This window comes from Bos indicus x Bos taurus, chromosome 2 (assembly GCF_003369695.1).
Source record: "Bos indicus x Bos taurus breed Angus x Brahman F1 hybrid chromosome 2, Bos_hybrid_MaternalHap_v2.0, whole genome shotgun sequence".
Lineage (NCBI taxonomy): Eukaryota > Metazoa > Chordata > Mammalia > Artiodactyla > Bovidae > Bos > Bos indicus x Bos taurus.
The window spans coordinates 108002525-108023663 of record NC_040077.1 but is presented as its reverse complement, the minus strand read 5'-3'; positions in this window follow the sequence as shown (position 1 = coordinate 108023663).

The window sequence follows — 21139 nt, the reverse complement described above, 5'->3', positions numbered from 1 at the left end:
TTCCCTTTCCTAGAATTGTTTCTGTTGTTTAGTCCCTAAGTCATGTCCGACTCCTTTGCAACCCCTCCTTTGGACTGTAGCCTGCCAGGCTTCCCTGTCCTTGGGATGTCCCAGACAAAAATACTGGAGTGAGTTGCCATTTTCTTATTCCCCACCCCCACTCCCCCAGATGAGATTGAACCCACATCCCCTACATTGCAGGGCTTCCCCAATGGCTCAGGAGGTAAAGCATCTGCCTGCAACTTTCTTTCTTTCTTTCTTTTTTCTCCTACATTGCAAGTAGATTGTTTACCACTGAGCTAACAGGGAAGCCCTAGGCTCAGATGGTAAGAATCTGCTTACAAGGCAGGAGCCCCGAGTTCAATCACTGGTTTGGGAGTATCCCCTAGAGAAGAGAATAGCTACCCACTCCAGTAATCTTGCCTGGAGAATTCCATGGACAGAGGTGACTGAGAGACTAACACTTTCACTTTCCTAGGCTAGTGACTCCCAAGCCAGGAACACACAAACCTTGGCACACTCAGCACCTCCTAAGGTTGGAGCCAGAGATTTACAGACTTATTTCCACCCCTAACAACTCCCATCAGTAACAGTGATTCACTCAGGCAGCCACGATTCTGCCCACATTTGAGAATCACTTTTTGACTTTTATGTGCATGCACCCAGGCTCCACGTCTTCATCGTAAATAAACTCTCTATCATCACAGAAGAGCTGGAAGCTGGGCAGCTCTGAATTGTATCCCTTCCCTCTGGATCACATATGCCTTGAGGATGTTTGTGCAAGTAATACTCTAATCACCTATAAGCTCTATAAGCACACAGATCTTTCTATCTTGTCTACTACTGCAATCCCAGAATCTAGTATAATACATTTGCTGGGACATAAGAGATACTCAATAGATGATAATAGCTAATATTTATTAAACATGTACTGTGTGCCAAGGAACTGTTACAAACATTGCAAGGCTCAAACCCATTTAATCCTCAAAGCAACCCTATGAGTTAGGTAGTATTATCTGCATTTATGAGCTTCCCAGGTGGCACTAGTGGTAAAGAACCCTGTCAATGCAGGAGATATAAGAGAACCCGGGTTCACCCCTAGGAGGAGGGCATGGTAATGCATTCCAGTATTCTTGCCTGGAGAATCCCGTGGACAGAGGAGGCTGGTGGGCTATGGTCCATAGCATCACAAAGAGTCAGGCACAACTGAAATGATTTAGCACGCATGTCTGCATTATAAGATACAGAATCTACAGCACAGAACTGTTACATAATTTGCCTATTGACATGCAGATCATAAGCAAAAAACGTGAGATTTGAATCCAGGTGATCTGGTCAAGGAGCTGGTACTCATGACCATGAAATTACACTGCCTTCCACTGATTAAGTGACTGGGAACCCCGGTCTATAAGCGCACACTGCACGTCCTTTCACCCTTTTAGCCTACCTCACATGACTAAACACTGCAGTCCATTCAGGTAATGGTCCTTCTTCAAAGGAATTTTACTCTCATGTTTTTCCAGTGGTTCTCTATTTTGGGAGAAAAAGACTTCAGTAGCCCAGGCAGCTTTACTTTCTCTTGCATGAACCCAGTTTGTTCTGTCTCCAGATCCCCTGACTGTACTCAGTGCTCATACGTTTTCAGAAGTAAAACAAGGATGCTGGGTGGCAATTTGTCACTTTTAGCAAAGCCAGCATCTTCTTTCAGGGTGACCATGTATTTCACAAATCTCTCAGTGATTATATTTGAGCTGGATTCTTATGAAAAAAAAAAATCGCTTTGGCTGTGAAACCCATCCCCTCCTGCAAATATCTGTTCCTACTTCTCATGAAGAAAAACAGAGGGGGAAGGAAATATATGTTTTCAGCTTCAGCTGAATTTATACTGAAAGTTTCCTACCTCAGTAGTGCTGTGGTCTTTAAATGCACGTGTCCCTTTTATAATGGTTACCCAGGTGATTTTAGTCTCTCCAGAACATTCACCTTCTGATCCAGGTTTAAAAGAGACGATACTACTAAAAAGCTGCTTTAAACTTGAAGGCAGACCCTCGATGCTCAGAGAAAATGCTTATGAGGAAGAAAAACGATTTTGACCTGTATAGAAACATTTAGGGCTAAAATGGTTATTACTCTTCAAGAGCCCTGCAAATAGCCAACTTCTCCAGAATTAAAGAGAAAATTCAGAGACATTCTCACTGAATCCTGGACACTTCCTCTGTTTTCTAGCAAAGTAGATACTACGTCATCAGGCATATAACTGTAGTTTGGTCTCATCAGTTCCCCATGCCATGAGCGAGCCAGCTAGACCCCAAATAACCAAACTGGATATGTTCATAGACCACTCAGCTACAGAATGATAGGTATGTAGAACAGGACAGGACCATGCCACAAGATTCACACCTGCTCCACCTCTAAGGTTTCTCTTCCTCGAACTCTATCCACTCCTCTAGCAAGTTTTATAGCTCTACTACAAAAACACAGAGGTCCCAAATCTATCCACTTCTCTCCATCAACACAACTGCCCTCCAATCCAAGCTATTGACACCTCTCTCCTATTTAGAGACATCTAACTATGGCTTCTCTGGTTCTGTTCTTTTCCTTTGTAGCAGCTTTACTGAGATTTCATTTACTTTCCAGGAATTCACCCATTTAAATTGTAAAACTCAATTTAGTGTTTAGTATAGCCACAGAGTTCAACAACCACCACCACTCTCTAATTTCAGAACATTTCTATCACCATAAGAGGAAGTCCTAAACTCATTAAAAGTCACTTTCCCACTTTAATCCCACCTTCCCAGCCCCAGGTAACTCCTTGTCTATGTCCTGCCTCCACCTATTTGTGGAATTATACAATACATGCTCGGAGAAGGCAATGGCACCCCATTCCAGTACTCTTGCCTGGAAAATCCCATGGACGGAGGAGCCTGGTGGGCTGCAGTCCATGGGGTCGCTAAGGGTCGGAGATGACCGAGCGACTTCACTTTCACTTTTCACTTTCATGCATTGGAGAAGGAAATGGCAACCCACTCCAGTGTTCTTGCCTGGAGAATCCCAGGGACGGGGGAGCCTGGTGGGGTCTATGGGGTCACACAGAGTTGGACACAACTGAAGCGACTTAGCAGCAGTAGCAGCAGCACAATACATGCTATCCTATTACTGGATTCTTAAACACAGCATAATGTTTTTGAGGTTCATCCAAGTTGCAGTTTGCATCAGTATTTCATTCCTTTTTACTGTCCAGTGGTATTTGATTATATGGCTGTTCCTTTTGCAGTTCAGAAGGTGATGGACATTTGAGTTGGTTCCACTTTTTGGCTATTATGAATAATGCTGCTGTGAATATCTGAATGCAAGTTTTTACGTAGACATATGCTTTCATTTATCTTGGATAGACACCTAGAAGAGAGAAGACAATGGCACCCCACTCTAGTACTGTTGCCTGGAAGATCCCATGGATGGAGGAGCCTGGTAGGCTGCAGTCCATGAGGTTGCTAAGAGTCAGACACGACTGAGCAACTTCACTTTCACTTTCCACTTTCATGCATTGAAGAAGGAAATGGCAACCCACTCCAGTGTTCTTGCCTGGAGAATCCCATGGACGGAGAAGCCTGGTAGGCTGCAGTCCATGGGGTCGCACAGAGTCAGACACGACCAAAGCAACTTAGCAGCAGCAGCAGCAGCAGACACCTAGAAACTGAATTGTTAGATCACATGCAACGCTAACTCTCCACTAACATTTTGAGAAACTACCATACCTTTTTCAAACTGACTGCACCATTTTGCATTTCCAATCAGGAATTCATACAGAGTTCCAATTTCTCCACATTCTCACAAACATGTATTTTTCTCTGTCATTTTGATTATACCCTTCCTAGTGTAAAGTGGTATCTTATTGTGATTTTGATGTGCATTTTCCTTATGGCTATTGATACTAAGCATCTTTTCATGTGTTTATTGGGCATTAGTATAACTTCTTTCCTGGTGGCTCAGTTGGTAAAGAGCCTGCCTCCAATGTGGGAGACCCAGGTTTGATCCCTAGGTGGGGAAGATGCCCTGGAGAAGGAAATGGCATCCTACTCCAATATTCTTGCCTGGAGAATTTCATGGACAGAGGAGTCTGGTGGGCTACAGTTTACGGGGTCACAAAAAGTCAGACACGACTGAGTGAGTAACACGTTCATACCTTCCTGAAGAAATATAGCCATTCCAAACCTTCATCTATTTTTAATTGCTTTGTCTTTTTGATATTGAGTTGTAAGACTTCTATATATCGATGTGCATGCCTTATCAGATACATGATTTGCAAATATCATCTCCCATTCTGCAGGCTGCTGTTTCCCATTCTTGATGGCTTCATTTGTAGCATAAAGCTTTTAATTTCAATGAAATCTAAGTTATTTATTATTTTCTGTTGTCACATTTGCTTTTGGTGTCATATTTAAGAAATCACTGCCTAATTAAAAGTCACAAAGATTTCCTCCTACACTTCCTTCTAACAGTTTTTATAGTGTTAGCACTTCTGCTTAAGTCTGCGATCCATAGCCCTTAAGTTCCGTGTATGGTGCGAGGAAGGTACCTACCTTCTTTTTTTTTTTAACATATAGATACACCATTATCCCAGTATTAATACAGACATTCTTTCCCCACTGAATTATTTGGCACCCTTTTTGAAAACCAGTGGACAGTAAACATAAATGTTTACTTCTGGACTGTAAATTCCATTCGCTAATCGACATGTCTACCCTTGTTCCAAAACCACAGTATCTTCACTATTGTAGCCTTGTGATAAAGTTTTGAAGTTGGAAAATGTGAGTCTTCCAATTTTCTCCTTTTTCTACTTCTACTCTTGCTACACAATATTTAATGGTTACCTCCACGTTAGATCTTGTTATTTAATGTTTTAATAAAATACGCATATTTTATGTAACAGTTTTAAGATATGTTTTGATGACTGTATTCTGATAGTTTTATCTTTTGCAATTCCACTTATGCCTCGAATTCTGTGGGATTTTTTGTACTTAATACCTTTCCTCAAAAAAACCTTTCTACTCCACAGCCTTAATCGGGTCACTCCCTGCCGAAACCCTCCAACTACTTCCAATAACACAGAGTAAAATCCACTGCCCTCTCCTCTCCCCATTTACTTCACTAACCACGTATATTTCCACTCTTTCCATGCCCCTTGCTTCTAACCTCCCTGGCTTCTTTCTGATCTTAAAATCCCCAGGTCCTTTCCCACACAAAGCCTATTGCTCCACCTCCTTCCTTAGCCTGGAATCTTCCTCCTAATGTTGAGGCGTGGATCCGCTTAACAGCCAGATCTCAGCTCTAGTCCCGCCTTCCTTTGTGACATGGATCCCTTTGGCAGTCTTATGGACATCTTCTCAGAAGAATGCTTAAATGCCTAAAATAAAAGACATAAAATAACAAAGAACACCAATATCAGGATGCACTTATAAAAATATTATAGCAGAGAAATAAATGAGAAATATCAAAATACATAAGCTTCTCTATTGCTATAATAAGTAGTAAGACTTAGTTGTTGGTCTCATAACTATCATCATTCTGAAGTAGAAAGGGGCATAAAAGACAATTTAAGATATCCACCAACACTGCAATGTAATATGAAAATATCTGTGATTTCCACTTGTGACAAGTCACAGGCATAGTTAATGATAATTATGTTTTGTTGCTTACCATTATAATAAAAATGCTATCTTTTATTAGCGATTACAGAAAATAGAGATTTTTTTTTTTAACCATCAGTTTAAAAGGTACCCTGAATTCTTTTCCAGCTTAAAACGTCAGTAATTATGGGGATTAAATTGGGAATCTGCTTTTTAATAAACTCCCAGTTGATTCTACTTTTTGCTCAACACTGGGAGAGATAGAGACTTATGGGTATTGCATGAGCTATATTAAGAAGCCACGTTCCTTGGGCTAAGTTCCTCTCACCCCATCAGGGGACTTACAATGCTATTATGGATTTGAGTTCAGGGGCTTTTGAGGAGAGCCATATTAAAAAACAGCTCTCTCTGGGCATCTTCTGCTAAAAACTGGGAAGAGAAGCTGAGCTGTAGACAGTCAGAGAGAGGCGCTGACCATCTGGCCAGAAATCCTACAGACCCCAGAGACACCATGAGCCTGTTTACCGAAGAGGTGTCATCCTTGTAAGTCTACAAAGCTTCATGCTTCAGGCCTAAAAGATTGTCAAGGGCAAATTAAAGAGCTGGAGTCTCTGAATAAGATAAATACATTGGCTCTCAACTGCAAAAAGAAAGCTACAAATCTAAAATTAATTCACGGCTCAATTAAAGTCTACAAATGTAAAATCCAACTGTAACTAAAAATAAATTAATTAAGTTGAATGTAATGATGCCTCCAAAGTGAATGTGCTCAAGGTAGCAAGGTCTTAAAATGTGTCTGGTACCCAGAACCATCCCCTCACCCCAGCAACATCCTACTGCAAGCCTGGAAACAGTGTCCCAGCGAGACCCAGGGCTCTTATTGAATGAAATCTCTAAACTCTAAACCCCCAAAAGAATGGGAGGCCACACTCTTCCTCCCACTCCAGTGTCAGTGAACTCCTCCCTCACTCTTTGGGACACCGTCCAGGCTTTTCTAATCTCTAAAATGCCCATTTGTGCCAAGCCAGGAGTCAACTTCAAATACCTATGGAGATCTGTAGGCCCCTTTGATTCCTGAAGCAATTCAGGCAGTGCCTTATGCAGATGCACTTTTAAAGGATCTATGATAGTGTCTGAAAACTTGTATATAAATTAAGTGTATTATTATACTTTTAACTATATAACATATACCATATCATATATTATGTATACATATTATATACATGCATGTACATATTATATATGTTTACATACACATGCATATTATATATTTTGTATCTATATCCAAATATAGACACATACTCCAAAATATGAAAATGGAAAAATTGAAATTTTTTTCGAAAGAGAAAAGTTATAGTCCTTACCAAATCCTTTTTGGTTCCTCCCTTCCCCAAAAATCTCTATTAAATGTTGCATGTGGTTTAAATATATTTAATATGATGTGAAACAGGACCTCTAAGAGTAAGAATGCCTAGAGCTCATGAAATTCAAATCCTTAGAACCAGGTAGGAAATAAAATGGAGACAGGTATAGAATGATGACCAGTAACTGATTCCTGGAACCCACATGGGCTACAGAGTTTGCCGAGCACACGCCCTTCCTGAGAGGGGAAGTGATGGCTTAGCCCTAGCTAACTGGGGTCTCTTGGAAAAGTAGGTTCAGCATTGCCGGATTGTCCAATCTCTAGGAAAAGTCAGAAATGTAGATTCCTATGTAAAATCTCCAATTTCCAAATGTTGACAACTAAGTAAAGGTTTTTATAAACACTCTTTGGCCCACAAGCAAAAACTAGCCACACTGGGTCTGGAAACATGAATTCAGAATGCTAATTCAAAACAAAACCAACTTTTTTTCAAAGCCAAAGACATTTCCCCCACCAGGTGGTTGGGGCAGGCTCTGTGTCTAACTAGGTGGAGTGGGGGTAGGGTGCAGGAGCAAGCAGGACAGGGCACACTAAGTGACTTCAGCCTATATTTATAGGTCCATAATGGTGTTCAGTGTGAATATTATAAAATTATTTGAAGAATAATTAGTTCGATAATGAGTCTGCAGGTGAGAAGCAGCTGTTTTGCTCCTGGGCTTGGGGTCACTGTCTCTGCTGTGTGAAGAGTCAGCAGTAATTAGAAGAACCCGTGGTGCCAAACTAAATTAAAAGTTTCTCAAACCGTTACTCACTGTATGATATAATTTTGTTTCATGTTCCCAGGATGAGGAAACTCGAATTAAGTCTCTATTCATTACAAAAATAGGCTAACTAATTGAAGGCTGTGAACTATCTGTTTGTCGATGGTACTGAATGGTTTCTATCCACTGTAACAGATCATTCCTCATGGAAATAAATGGCAGTTGATTATATGCCAGTGGTTTATTTAATAGCACTCAATTGTACTGAACTCTGAAAAATGTAATGGGTCTCGGTGGACCCTCCTGCCGGCTATTTTTCTGAAAATAAAATATTGATGTAATTGGATTTCCCACCCACACCGATCCTCAAACACACAGATGGGATCCGTTCAAGCAAAAACTGGGAAATGAAGAAATCGTGATAATCACTGAATAAAGTTATTTCTTTCAGAACGCTTGGGGTGCACTTAATTAAGCTGCCCTGAAATCCATGAACAACTTTGGGACAGTGTTTTTCCTAAGTCATAGGGATTGTTATTAAACTCCAGGAAAAGGCCAGGAAGGGGGAAAAAAAAATCTGTCAATGCTCACTTAAGAGGAAAGAGAAGAAACCTTCAGAAAGATTTCATGGACTCTATCTTTGTGACCAGACCAAGTGGTTGGTTCTGCCAGTTTAATGAGGAAAATGCTACAAAACCAGTTGAACCGTATCTTTTAGGGAAAAAAACAAAAGTTTGTTAATTGAATCTTTCACTTTTCAACTTGGCATTTTGCTGTTGTATAGACATAGCTTTAATCACACCCTGCAAGCAGTCAATTTCACTGATGTGACTGTATAAGTAAGACCACAAAGTTGAGCTTTTAATAAGATGGGCTTATTCTAATGAAAGTTCTTTTGGTCTTTCCTTTTAGCTTTTCTCTATTTTCTTTAGTCATCAACCTCTGGACTAATCTTGTTAACAGAATGATTCTGTCTGATTTTTTAAAATGTCTTCTCTGATCCAATCCAACTTGAGCAATTGAAATGCTTTCTTTCATCAGCATTCAAAAGGTAGCATTAGTAATAACAACAATAAAAGACTCAAATCCTCACTGAATTTTCCCATCATTCCTAAAACAAGATAAACAAGTCTTAGAGTACTGAAGTTCTCAGCATCTGAGCAGTGAAATATTTTGTCTTGAATGTAGACCACACCCTCACAAGAAGGGGACTGTCAAATGGCGCCATCCAAAGGTAATTTAGAGATCTTCCAGGTTTTTCTGCCATTAAAGCAAACAAAATGGCTTCCCTCCCATCCCATACAATGTCCCCTTGTATGAACAGATATTCATGTTGGAGCTGTTTCTCCTAAAGTAATATAAACAATGGCTGTAAATTAGATCAGATTTTAGGTACATTGGAGAACTCGACAATTCAAAGAACTTTGTTGTGAAACTTTTTGCAAAGTGAATTTTCTGTGAATTTGGAAAGTGTGTTTTTACCTCCTCCAATAGATGAGATATAATTAAGAAAAGCAGGTCCATGGTCACAAGAACTGGGCCTTAGTCCAGCTCTTTTTCTGACTGGCCAGGTAACCTTAGAAACCTTGCTAAACCTCTCTGGACCTCAGTTTCCTCATAAGTGAAAGAAGGATCATTTCTACCTTCCGCAGTCTTCAAAGAATTAAATAAGATTATTTTATTTATTTTTTAAATTTATTTGTTTATTATTATTATTTTTACTTTACAATATTGTATTGGTTTTGCCATACATCAACATGCATCTGCCACAGGTGTACACGCGTTCCCCATCTTGAACCCCCCTCCAACCTCCCTCCCCATACGATCCCTCTGGGTCATCCCAGTGAACCAGTCCCAAGCTTCCTGTATCCTGCATCCAACCTGGACTGGTGATTCGTTTCTTATATGATATTATACATGTTTTAATGCCATTCTCCCAAATCATCCCCCTCTCCCTCTCCCACAGAGTCCAAAAGACTGTTCTATACATCTGTGACTCTTTTGCTGTCCCGCATACAAGGTTGTTGTTACCATCTTTCTAAATTCCATATATATGAGTTAGTATCCAAGAAGGCAATGGCACCCCACTCCAGTACTCTTGCCTGGAAAATCCCATGGATGGAGGAGCCTGGAAGGCTGGAGTCCATGGGGTCGCTGAGGGTGAGACACAATTGAGCGACTTCACCTTCACTTTTCACTTTCATGCATTGGAGAAGGAAATGGCAACCCACTCCAGTATTCTTGCCTGGAGAATCCCAGGGACGGGGGAGCCTGGTGAGCTGCCGTCTATGGGGTCGCACAGAGTTGGACACGACTGAAGCGACGCAGCAGCAGCAGCAGCAGCAGCAGCAGCATGCATTAGTATACTGCATCCAGTATCGTGCATCGAACCTGGATTGGCAACTCGTTTCATACATGATATTATACATGTTTCAATGCCATTCTCCCAAATCATCCCACCCTCTCCCTCTGCATCAGAGTCCATAAGACTGTTCTATACATCAGTGTCTCTTTTGCTGTCTCGTACACAGGGTTATCGTTACCATCTTTCTAAATTCCATATATATGCATTAGTATACTGTATTGGTGTTTTTCTTTCTGGCTTACTTCACTCTGTATAATAGGCTTCAGTTTCATCCACCTCATTAGAACTGATTCAAATGTATTCTTTTTAATGGCTGAGTAATACTCCATTGTGTATATGTACCACTGCTTTCTTATCCATTCATCTGCTGATGGACATCTAGGTTGCTTCCATGTCCTGGCTATTATAAACAGTGCTGCGATGAACATTGGGGTACACGTGTTTCTTTCAATTCTGGTTTCCTCAGTGTGTATGCCCAGCAGTGGGATTGCTGGGTCATAAGGCAGTTCTATTTCCAGTTTTTTAAGGAGTCTCCACACTGTTCTCCATAGTGGCTGTACTAGTTTGCATTCCCACCAACAGTGTAAGAGGGTTCCCTTTTCTCCACACCCTCTCCAGCATTTATTGCTTGTAGACTTTTGGATCGCAGCCATTCTGACTGGCATGAAATGGTACCTCATAGTGGTTTTGATTTGCATTTTTTTGTTAATGAGTGATGTTGAGCATCTTTTCATGTGTTTGTTCGCCATCTGTATGTCTTCTTTGGAGAAATGTCTATTTAGTTCTTTGGCCCATTTTTTGATTGGGTCATTTATTTTTCTGGAATTGAGCTGTAGGAGTTTCTTGTATAATTTTGAGATTAGTTGTTTGTCAGTTGCTTCATTTGCTATTATTTTCTCCCATTCTGAAGGCTGTCTTTTCACCTTGCTAATAGTTTCCTTTGATGTGCAGAAGCTTTTAAGGTTAATTAGATCCCATTTGTTTATTTTTGCTTTTATTTCCAATATTCTGGGAGGTGGGTCATAGAGGATCCTGCTGTGATGTATGTCGGAGAGTGTTTTGCCTATGTTCTCCTCTAAGAGTTTTATAGTTTCTGGTCTTACATTTAGATCTTTAATCCATTTTGAGTTTATTTTTGTGTATGGTTTAGAAAGTGTTCTAGTTTCATTCTTTTACAAGTGGTTGACCAGTTTTCCCAGCTCCACTTGTTAAACAGATTGTCTTTTCTCCATTGTATATTCCTGCCTCCTTTGTCAAAGATAAGGTGTCCATAGGTGCATGGGTTTATCTGTGGGCTTTCTATTTTGTTCCATTGATCTATATTTCTGTCTTTGTAGGTATTTGTATACTGTAATAGACAATTAGTGCCATGCAGTATAGTTGTTATTAATAATAATTATGGTCAGAGTATGAAAGGGAATGGTGGTGGGCAGTCAACAGTGAAACTATAGGGGGATGTACATTCCCAACCTGACCCTTCAAACCCCCCCTGGGAATGGTATTCCTGGCTTGAAGAGATCTGTGAAGGTCATTCTCCTGACCCCATTAAAATGTCCTCACAAGGGACTTCACTGGTGGTCCAGTGGCTAAGACACCAGGTTCCCAAGGGCAGGGGGCCAGGGTTCAATCCCTGGTCAGGGGGCTAGATCCGACATGCTGCAACTAAGAGTTCCCATACTGCAATTAGATCAAAGATCCCACACGCTGCAGCTAAGACCTGGCACAGCCAAATACGTATGCATGCATGCCTGCATGTTAAGCCATTTTAGTTGTGTCTGACTCTGTGCAACCCTATGGACTGTAGCCCACCAGGCTCCTCTGTCCATGGGATTCTCCAGGCTGGAGTGAGTTCCCATGCCCTCCTCCAGGGGATCTTCCCAAATCAGAGATGGGATCTTGTCTCCTGCACTGGGAGGTGGGTTTTTACCATTAACGCCACCTGGGATATTTAAATGTCTTATCAAAACCCAGTTTAGAATCAACCTGCCTGACTTCACGCTCTACTACAAAGCCACAGTCATCAAGACAGTACGGTACTGGCACAAAGACAGAAATATAGATCAATGGAACAAAATAGAAAGCCCACAGATAAAACCACGCACATATGGACACCTTATCTTTGACAAAGGAGGCAAGAATATACGATGGATTAAAGACAATCTCTTTAACAAGTGGTGCTGGGAAAACTGGTCAACCACTTGTAAAAGAATGAAACTGGAACACTTTCTAACACCATACACAAAAATAAACTCAAAATGGATTAAAGATCTAAATGTAAGACCAGAAACTATAAAACTCTTAGAGGAGAACATAGGCAAAACACTCTCCGACATACATCACAGCAGGATCCTCTATGACCCACCTCCCAGAATATTGGAAATAAAAGCAAAAATAAACAAATGGGACCTAATTAAACTTAAAAGCTTCTGCACAACAAAGGAAATTATAAGCAAGGTGAAAAGACAGCCTTCAGAATGGGAGAAAATAATAGCAAATGAAGCAACTGACAAACAACTAATCTCAAAATTATACAAGAAACTCCTACAGCTCAATTCCAGAAAAATAAATGACCCAATCAAAAAATGGGCCAAAGAACTAAATAGACATTTCTCCAAAGAAGACATACAGATGGCGAACAAACACATGAAAAGATGCTCAACATCACTCATTATCAGAAAAATGCAAATCAAAACCACTATGAGGTACCATTTCATGCCAGTCAGAATGGCTGCGATCCAAAAGTCTACAAGCAATAGATGCTGGAGAGGATGTGGAGAAAAGGGAACCCTCTTACACTGTTGGTGGGAATGCAAACTAGTACAGCCACTATGGAGAACAGTGTGGAGACTCCTTAAAAAACTGGAAATAGAACTGCCATATGACCCAGCAATCCCACACTGCTGGGCATACACAGTGAGGAAACCAGAAGGGAAAGAAACACGTGTACCCCAATGTTCATCGCAGCACTGTTTATAATAGCCAGGACATGGAAGCAACCTAGATGTCCATCAGCAGATGAATGGATAAGAAAGCAGTGGTACATATACACAATGGAGTATTACTCAGCCATTAAAAAGAATACATTTGAATCAGTTCTAATGAGGTGGATGAAACTGGAGCCTATTATACAGAGTGAAGTAAGCCGGAAAGAAAAACACCAATACAGTATACTAATGCATATATATGAAATTTAGAAAGATGGTAACGATAACCCTGTATACGAGACAGCAAAAGAGACACTGATGTATAGAACAGTCTTTTGGACTCGGTGGGAGAGGGAGAGGGTGGGATGATTTGGGAGAATGGCATTGAAACATGTATAATATCATGTATGAAACGAGTTGCCAATCCAGGTTCGATGCACGATACTGGATGCTTGGGGCTGGTGCGCTGGGATGACCCAGAGGGATGGTATGGGGAGGGAGGAGGGAGGAGGGTTCAGGATGGGGAACACAAGTATACCTGTGGCGGATTCATTTTGATATATGGCAAAACCAATACAATATTGTAATGTTAAAAAATAAAATAAAATTTAAAAAAACAAAAACAAAACCCAGTTTAACTGGAGACACCCTCTGAAAATGCAGTTAGTCTTTGGATATGCACATAGATGCAGAACCTGGGCATATTATTAAATTAGCACTAGAAGGAGTCCCTTGTGTTTCCTGGGGCAAATGAGGGAAAATCCAGCTTCATGTTTATAACACTTTAGTCATTCATTTCTTTTTCTCTGGGGATTCTTATGCACATTTTCTACAGTAAATTGGTAATTGGTAAATTTTTAAGATTTTATTTTTCCCTCTTGATCGATAGAGAAATGTGAGTATGGTGGGCAGGTAGGCATCCAAATGGCCGTGCAGATACATAAGGGAGTTTATACAATTAGTATGCCAAGAGTCTAATATTAGTATTAATAGGCAAGCCAAATTCATTTCTCCAATTGTATTCTTTAAAAAAAAATGTACCAACACCTTATAAATGTCTGAATCAAGCCTATGTAAGAGTATTTTTTTGAAGCCACTTAATGGGAGAACAATGACTAGTAAAAGGGGTCTAAAATTAGTTTCTTATACCAGGCCTCCCCAAGAAGCGGGAAAACTGAGCGCGTGGGCGGTCTTACCCTGCTCTCTTCTCCCTGAAACCTCATGTAACCTGTGAGGAGTTGCTAACCTGTGTTTGTCTCTTTTCTCTATAAAATCAAAAGTGGGGGCTGAGCTTAAATTCTCAGACTTAAAAAATACAAAAGATGAGTTGCTTGTTTTAATCCAAAACCAGGCTATAGGCAAAATACATTAGATCACAGGATGAAGATTATCACAGAATCAAAGGATCTTAACATTTAGTGCTGAGCAGCGGGGTGTGTGTTGGCGGGGGGCGGGGGGGGGGGGGCGGGGGGCGGCCAGTATTTGAATAAACCATTGGTGGTCTGGTTACATCAGTCTCTCCAGAATTTGAATACCTTGGGTCAGTCTTCCAAGGCTTGACTTTTCTGAATTCAATGGCAAGACTCACTCTGAATACCCCCAAATCTCAGGATTCCAAATTTCCAAGTGTGAGTGAAGGTTCAGCCCTATCAAGGTCCCATTGTTGGGGGACTTCTCTGGCCATCCAGTGGTTAAGACTTCTCCTTCCAATGCAGGAAGTGTGAGTTTAATCCCTGGTTGGGAAGCTAAGATCCCACATGCCTCATGGTCAAAAATTCAAAACATAAAACAGAGATAACATTGTAACAAAGTAAAGACTTTAAAAATGGTCTACATTTAAAAAAATCTTAAAAAATCTTTAATAAAAAATTAAAAAATCAATGTCCTGTAATTGGCAAAGACCCTACTTTCATAGCCACTTTCATGCTGCACCCTCTACTCCTACCTATTATCCCATAGTGTCTTTTACTCCTCTCTTAACCATAAGAAACAAAGCTTGCATTTGTAAAATCTTTGAAGGTTTATAATGTACCTACACCCACAGACACATTATCACACAGGCAAGGGATTATTCATAATTTTCAGAGGAAGAAATAATCCCTAAGGCGTCAATTAACAGCTTCATGCTTTCCATTACAAGTAAGTGGTAGAACCTAATCTAGAATTCTTGTAGAGAGGGATTCCATGAATTGGTCAGACCACAAAGCCTTCGAGGTCTCTAAAATTAGGGTTTTCCATTGTTTCTTTCAGTTCAGTTGAGTTCAGTCGCTCAGTCATACCCGACTCTTTGTGTCCCCATGAACAGCAGCACGCCAGGCCTCCCTGTCCATCACCATCTCCCGGAGTTCACTCAGACTCACATTCATCGAGTCGGTGATGCCATCCAGCCATCTCATCCTCTATCATCCCCTTCTCCTCCTGCCCCCAATCCCTCCCAGCATCAGAGTCTTTTCCAATGAGTCAACTCTTCCCATGAGGTGGCCAAAGTACTGGAGTTTCAGCTTTAGCATCATTCCTTCCAAAGAAATCCCAGGGCTGATCTTCTTTAGAATGGACTGGTTGGACCTCGTTGCAGTCCAAGGGACTCTCAAGAGTCTTCTCCAACACCACAGTTCAAAAGCATCAATTCTTCAGCGCTCAGCTTTCTTTATAGTCCAACTCTCACATCCCATACATGACCACTGGAAAAACCATAGCCTTGACTAGATGGACCTTTGTTGGCAAAGTAATGTCTCTGCTTTTGAATATGCTATCTAGGTTGGTCATAACTTTTCTTCCAAGGAGTAAGCATCTTTTAATTTCATGGCTGCAATCACCATCTGCAGTGATTTTGGAGCCCCAAAAAATAAAGTCTGACACTGTTTCCATTGCTTCTTTAGAGGACCCCAAAATGTGTCCCACAATAATGTCTACTGTAATCTGGAGCAAATAACCCACATTTAGTTAATACTTTCTGAATTACTTGGACTATTTGCGAACGCCTTCACATACTGCATGTGATGCAGGAGACCTGGGTTCGATCACTGGGTCAGGAAGATCCCCTGGAGAAGGGAATGGCAACCCATTTCACTACTGTTGCCTGGAAAATTCCATGAACAGAGGACCTGGCAGGCTACAGTCCATGGGATTGCAGAGTCGACACAACTGTGTGACTAACTTTCCTTTCCTTTCCTTTCCTTTTCTTTTTCACACATCCAACATGTAAACAGTTTCACCCATCCTCCTTCTTCCCTGTGATGATTCAGCATCTAGCTTGGTAGAGTCCCAAGGCTTCCCACACAAACAGCTCCATTCAGAGACTAAACCAGCAACTTTCCAACCCAAGACAAAAGCAGCAGATGCCCTGTTTAGAAGATGTATGGTTATGTCACTGCAGCTCAGAGAATTTATCTAGTCCCTTAACCTCCCCGCATCATAGCTCTCAACCCCAGTGTTACCTACTTTTCCTGTTTCTGTGCTGTGCTCTGCTTAGTTGCTCAGTCTTTCATGTTTCTGATCTGCTGCCAAATCCTCCCATTCTGCCTTGACTTTGCCAACACAGTCTGCTCATTCATTGATTTTGGTCACTACTCTGACTGTTGTCTCTGGCACTCCACAGCCAGGTATCCTCTTTGGCTAGAAGGAGACATAGAAAAAGCAGGGCTGTCTGCTGCCATCAACCACAGTATCATTAGTGTTCTTATTTCAATATGCATGACTATATACCTCCCCAAACTCAAATATTAATTCCAGCTGCCCCCAAAATGGATGCCTCTATAGAGCCTTCTGTGGGTGCAAGAGTTGAGCCAGGAGCTGGCAACTTGGTAGACAGATACTTAAGTGATCGTAGGCTCATGAGCACAGAGCCCACACCCAGCACCTGCAGCCTTTGAGCCAGGCCTGGGGCATGTGCGTGTGTGCTCAGTTGCTTCAGTCATGTCCAACTCTTTGCAACCTCATAGACTGTAGTCTGCCAGGCTCTTCTATCCATGGAATTCTTCAGGGAAGAATACTGGAGTGGGGGCCATTCCCTTCTCCAAAGCATCTTCCCAACCCAGGGACTGAATCTGCATCTCTTAAGTATCCTGCTTTGGCAGACAGGTTCTTTACCACTAACACCACTTAGGAAGCCCCAGAATTTGCCACAGCTTTAATTCATAAAGTTTTCCCTACAATTCTGGATCTCCAGATTAATTTGGTTTGACTTTTAAGTACCTGCACCACCATTTTCTCACATATTTATATACCTGACTTCACATTGCTCTGGTCTCCACTCAAATGTTAAGTCCTCAGAAAGGAATCCTCTACCCACTCTGAATGACCACTGAAGAATAAGCCTCACCTCTCCTTCCATCATTCCCTATCCCATTGCTGTGATCATTTGCTTCCCAGAACTGATAACTCACTGATTTTTTTATTTCCTCTTTACTATCTAGCTGCAGCTAGATATGGCTGCATCTGCCATGGCAGCTATCTGCCTTGACTAGGATGGGAGCTCCATGGGGATAAAAACCTTTGTCTATTTCATTCATAGACTCTAAAAGAGCTCCAGGCATAGAGAATGTTTTCAATAAATGTTTGTTTTAGTAAATGAATGGATGGATGAATGGACTGCTGGATGGATGGATGATTTGGCTATAAAAGAGTGAATACATCACAGCAGGTACTCTTATACATGCCAAGCACTGTACATAGCACTTTTCATACATTATCACAGTGATTTTCAAAAATATCTTTTTTATTCAAGCAAAACTTGAATAAACTATATACATATATAGAAAACAGTATATATGACCCAGACAAAACTTACACAAAAAGCCAAAAGAAACAGTGGTAGGTGACCAGCCACTTCTGCCTACTCAGAGTTAATTATTTTTTATCAACACTGTTAGATGTGAATTATCATCGGTCCCATTTTATAGATTTGAAAACTGAGGCTCAGGAAAATTAAGTCCAAGTTCACCTGTCCAAGATTATATAAGCTAAGAAGTCACAGGACAAGGTTGTAAACCAATTCTGTCTGATGCTAACTTTCTAAACCAGGATTCTAAGGAGTCGGCACATCCACTGAAATCTCAGGGAACTCTTTCCAGAATAAGTTAACTAACATTAGGTTGGTATTTTCAGAGCTTATTTGAATAAGACTGGAATAGCTTATTGTAGTATTTAATAATTAATTGCTGTAGGTATATGAAGAATGACTTTCTCTTAATGAAAAATTTCAGGATGATATTATAATGTTAATATTCTCAGAAAGTACTCTCATGTGACATGGACCTCACTGTTAATGGGAGAAACTATATTCATATTTTTTTCACAGATAATTCTTGAAAGCCAAAGTGTTTAAGAACCTTCATTGAGGCAAAATTCTATTATATGAGAAGTAGCTGCTTGGCAATTTCTAAGAATTTAATAGATCTCTCCAGGAAAAAAGTTAGCTTCAAAAGAAAATTTCAAAAGGGACTCAAGAATTATGTTTTCTTGTATTTGCATTACAAATAAAGAATGTTGGAGCTGACTGTGAGAAGCTAGAGAAAACAAGAATGTTCGTTTTGCATTATTTGATGAATGGTATTGTGTTACCAATTTTTTTTTCCTTTAATATGAGAAGCCCACAGTTTTCATAGTGCAGATTTGCAACTACAGAACACTCATTAAGAGGTCTGTGGAATATCACTTTCACCAAGATACACTATCTTCAAGTCATCTGTTTTTCAAATGACTTCAGCGAGAAAAGATGGCTGCCAATACCAGATAAAGGAATGGCTGCCTTGCAGGACTTACACTCTGCCTTCCACTTTTACTTTAGAGAATGTGATCCACATTCTGTGTGTGTGTGTGTGTACCAATGCAGGAGATTTAAGAGACATGGGTTTGATCGTTCATCCCTGGTTTGGGAAGATCTCCTGGATAAGGGCACAGCAACCACTCCAGTCAGTATTATTGCCTGGAGAATCCCATGGACAAAGGAGCCTGGCGGGCTACAGTTCATCCCAAACTGAAACTCATCAAAACCCATCAAACAGAAACTCTATAACCCCACCCCTCTCCATTCCCTGGGAACCACTGTTCTACTTTTTGTCTCTATGAATTTAACTATTAAAAATTTTTTGACTATTCAAGTGCCTTATATAAGTGAAATCATTCAATATTTGTCCTTTTGCCACCCCATATTCTTGATACACTTGACTTTTATCACCTTCAAAATGACAGACATTCTCCAGGGCCCACGATAAGGTTATAGTCTTTGCAGCATTACCCACAGGTGACACTGAAAAGGTTATTTTTTTTTTAATGCCTGGTTTACCCACTCAGTCTTCTCTTGTGTTGTTAGAAGAGGGTGTTTGCTATGACCAGTGCATTCTCTTGGCAAAACTCTATTAGCCTTTGCCCTACTTCATTCCATATTCCAAGGCCAAATTTGCCTGTTACTCCAGGTGTTTCTTGACTTCCTAGTTTTGCATTCCAGTCCCCTATAATGAAAAGGACATCTTTTTTGGGTGTTAGTTCTAAAAGGTCCTGTAGGTCTTCATAGAACCGTTCAACTTCAGCTTCTTCAGCATTACTGGTGGGGGCATAGACTTGGATTACTGTGATATTGAATGGTTTGCCTTGGAAACGAACAGAGATCATTCTGTCGTTTTTGAGATTGCATCTAAGTACTGCATTTCAGACTCTTGTTGACCATGATGGCTACTCCATTTCTTCTGAGGGATTCCTGCCCACAGTAGTAGATATAATGGTCATCTGAGTTAAATTCACCCATTCTAGTCCATTTTAGTTCGCTGATTCCTAGAATGTCGACATTCACTCTTGCTATCTCCTGTTTGACCACTTCCAATTTGCCTTGGACTGCAAGGAGATCCAACCAGTCCATTCTAAAGGAGATCAGCCCTGGGATTTCTTTGGAAGAAATGATGCTAAAGCTGAAACTCCAGTACTTTGGCCACCTCATGTGAAGAGTTGACTCATTGGAAAAGACTCTGATGCTGGGAGGGATTGGGGGCAGGAGGAGAAAGGGACGACAGAGGATGAGATGGCTGGATGGCATCACCGACTCGATGGACGTGAGTTTGAGTGAACTCTGGGAGTTGGTGATGGACAAGGAGGCCTGGCATGCTGCGATTCATGGGGTCGCAAAGAGTCAGACACGACTGAGCGACTGAAATGAACTGAACTGAACTGAATTTGCCTTGATTCATGGACCTAACATTCCAGGTTCCTATGCAATATTGTTCTTTACAGCATCGGACCTTGTTTTTATCACCATTCACATCCACAACTGGGTATTGTTTTTGCTTTGGCTCCATCCCTTCATTCTTTCTGGAGTTATTTCTTCACTGATCTCCAGTAGCATATTGGGCACCTACTGACCTGGGGAGTTCCTCTTTCAGTATCCTATCACAGATCATGGCATCTGGTCCCATCACTTCATGGGAAAAAATGGGGAAACAGTGGAAACAGTGTCAGACTTTATTTTGGGGGGCTCCAAAATCACTGCAGATGGTGACTGCAGCCATGAAATTAAAAGACACTTACTCCTTGGAAGAAAAGTTATGACCAACCTAGAGAGCATATTGAAAAGCAGAGACATTACTTTGCCAACAAAGGTCTGTCTAGTCAAGGCTATGGTTTTTCCTGTGGTCATATATGGATGTGAGAGTTGGACTGTGAAGAAAGCTGAGCGCTGAAGAATTGATGCTTTTGAACTGTGATGTTGGAGAAGACTCTTGAGAGTCCCTTAGACTGCAAGGAGATCCAACCAGCCCATTCTAAAGGAGATCAGCCCTGGGATTTCTTTGGAAGGAATGATGTTAAAGCTGAAACTCCAGTACTTTGGCCACCTCATGCGAAGAGTTGACTCATTGGAAAAGACTCTGATGTGGAAGGGATTGGGGACAAGAGGAAAGGGAGATGACAGAGAGTGAGATGGCTGGATGGCATCACCGACTTGATGGACGTGAGTTTGAGTGAACTCCGGGAGATGGTGATGAACAGGGAGGCCTGGTGTGCTGCAATTCATGGAGTTGCAAAGAGTCAAACACGACTGAGCGACTGAACTGACTGACTGACTGCCTGACTTACCCACTCAGTGGTAATAATGCAACATTTTGTCAAAT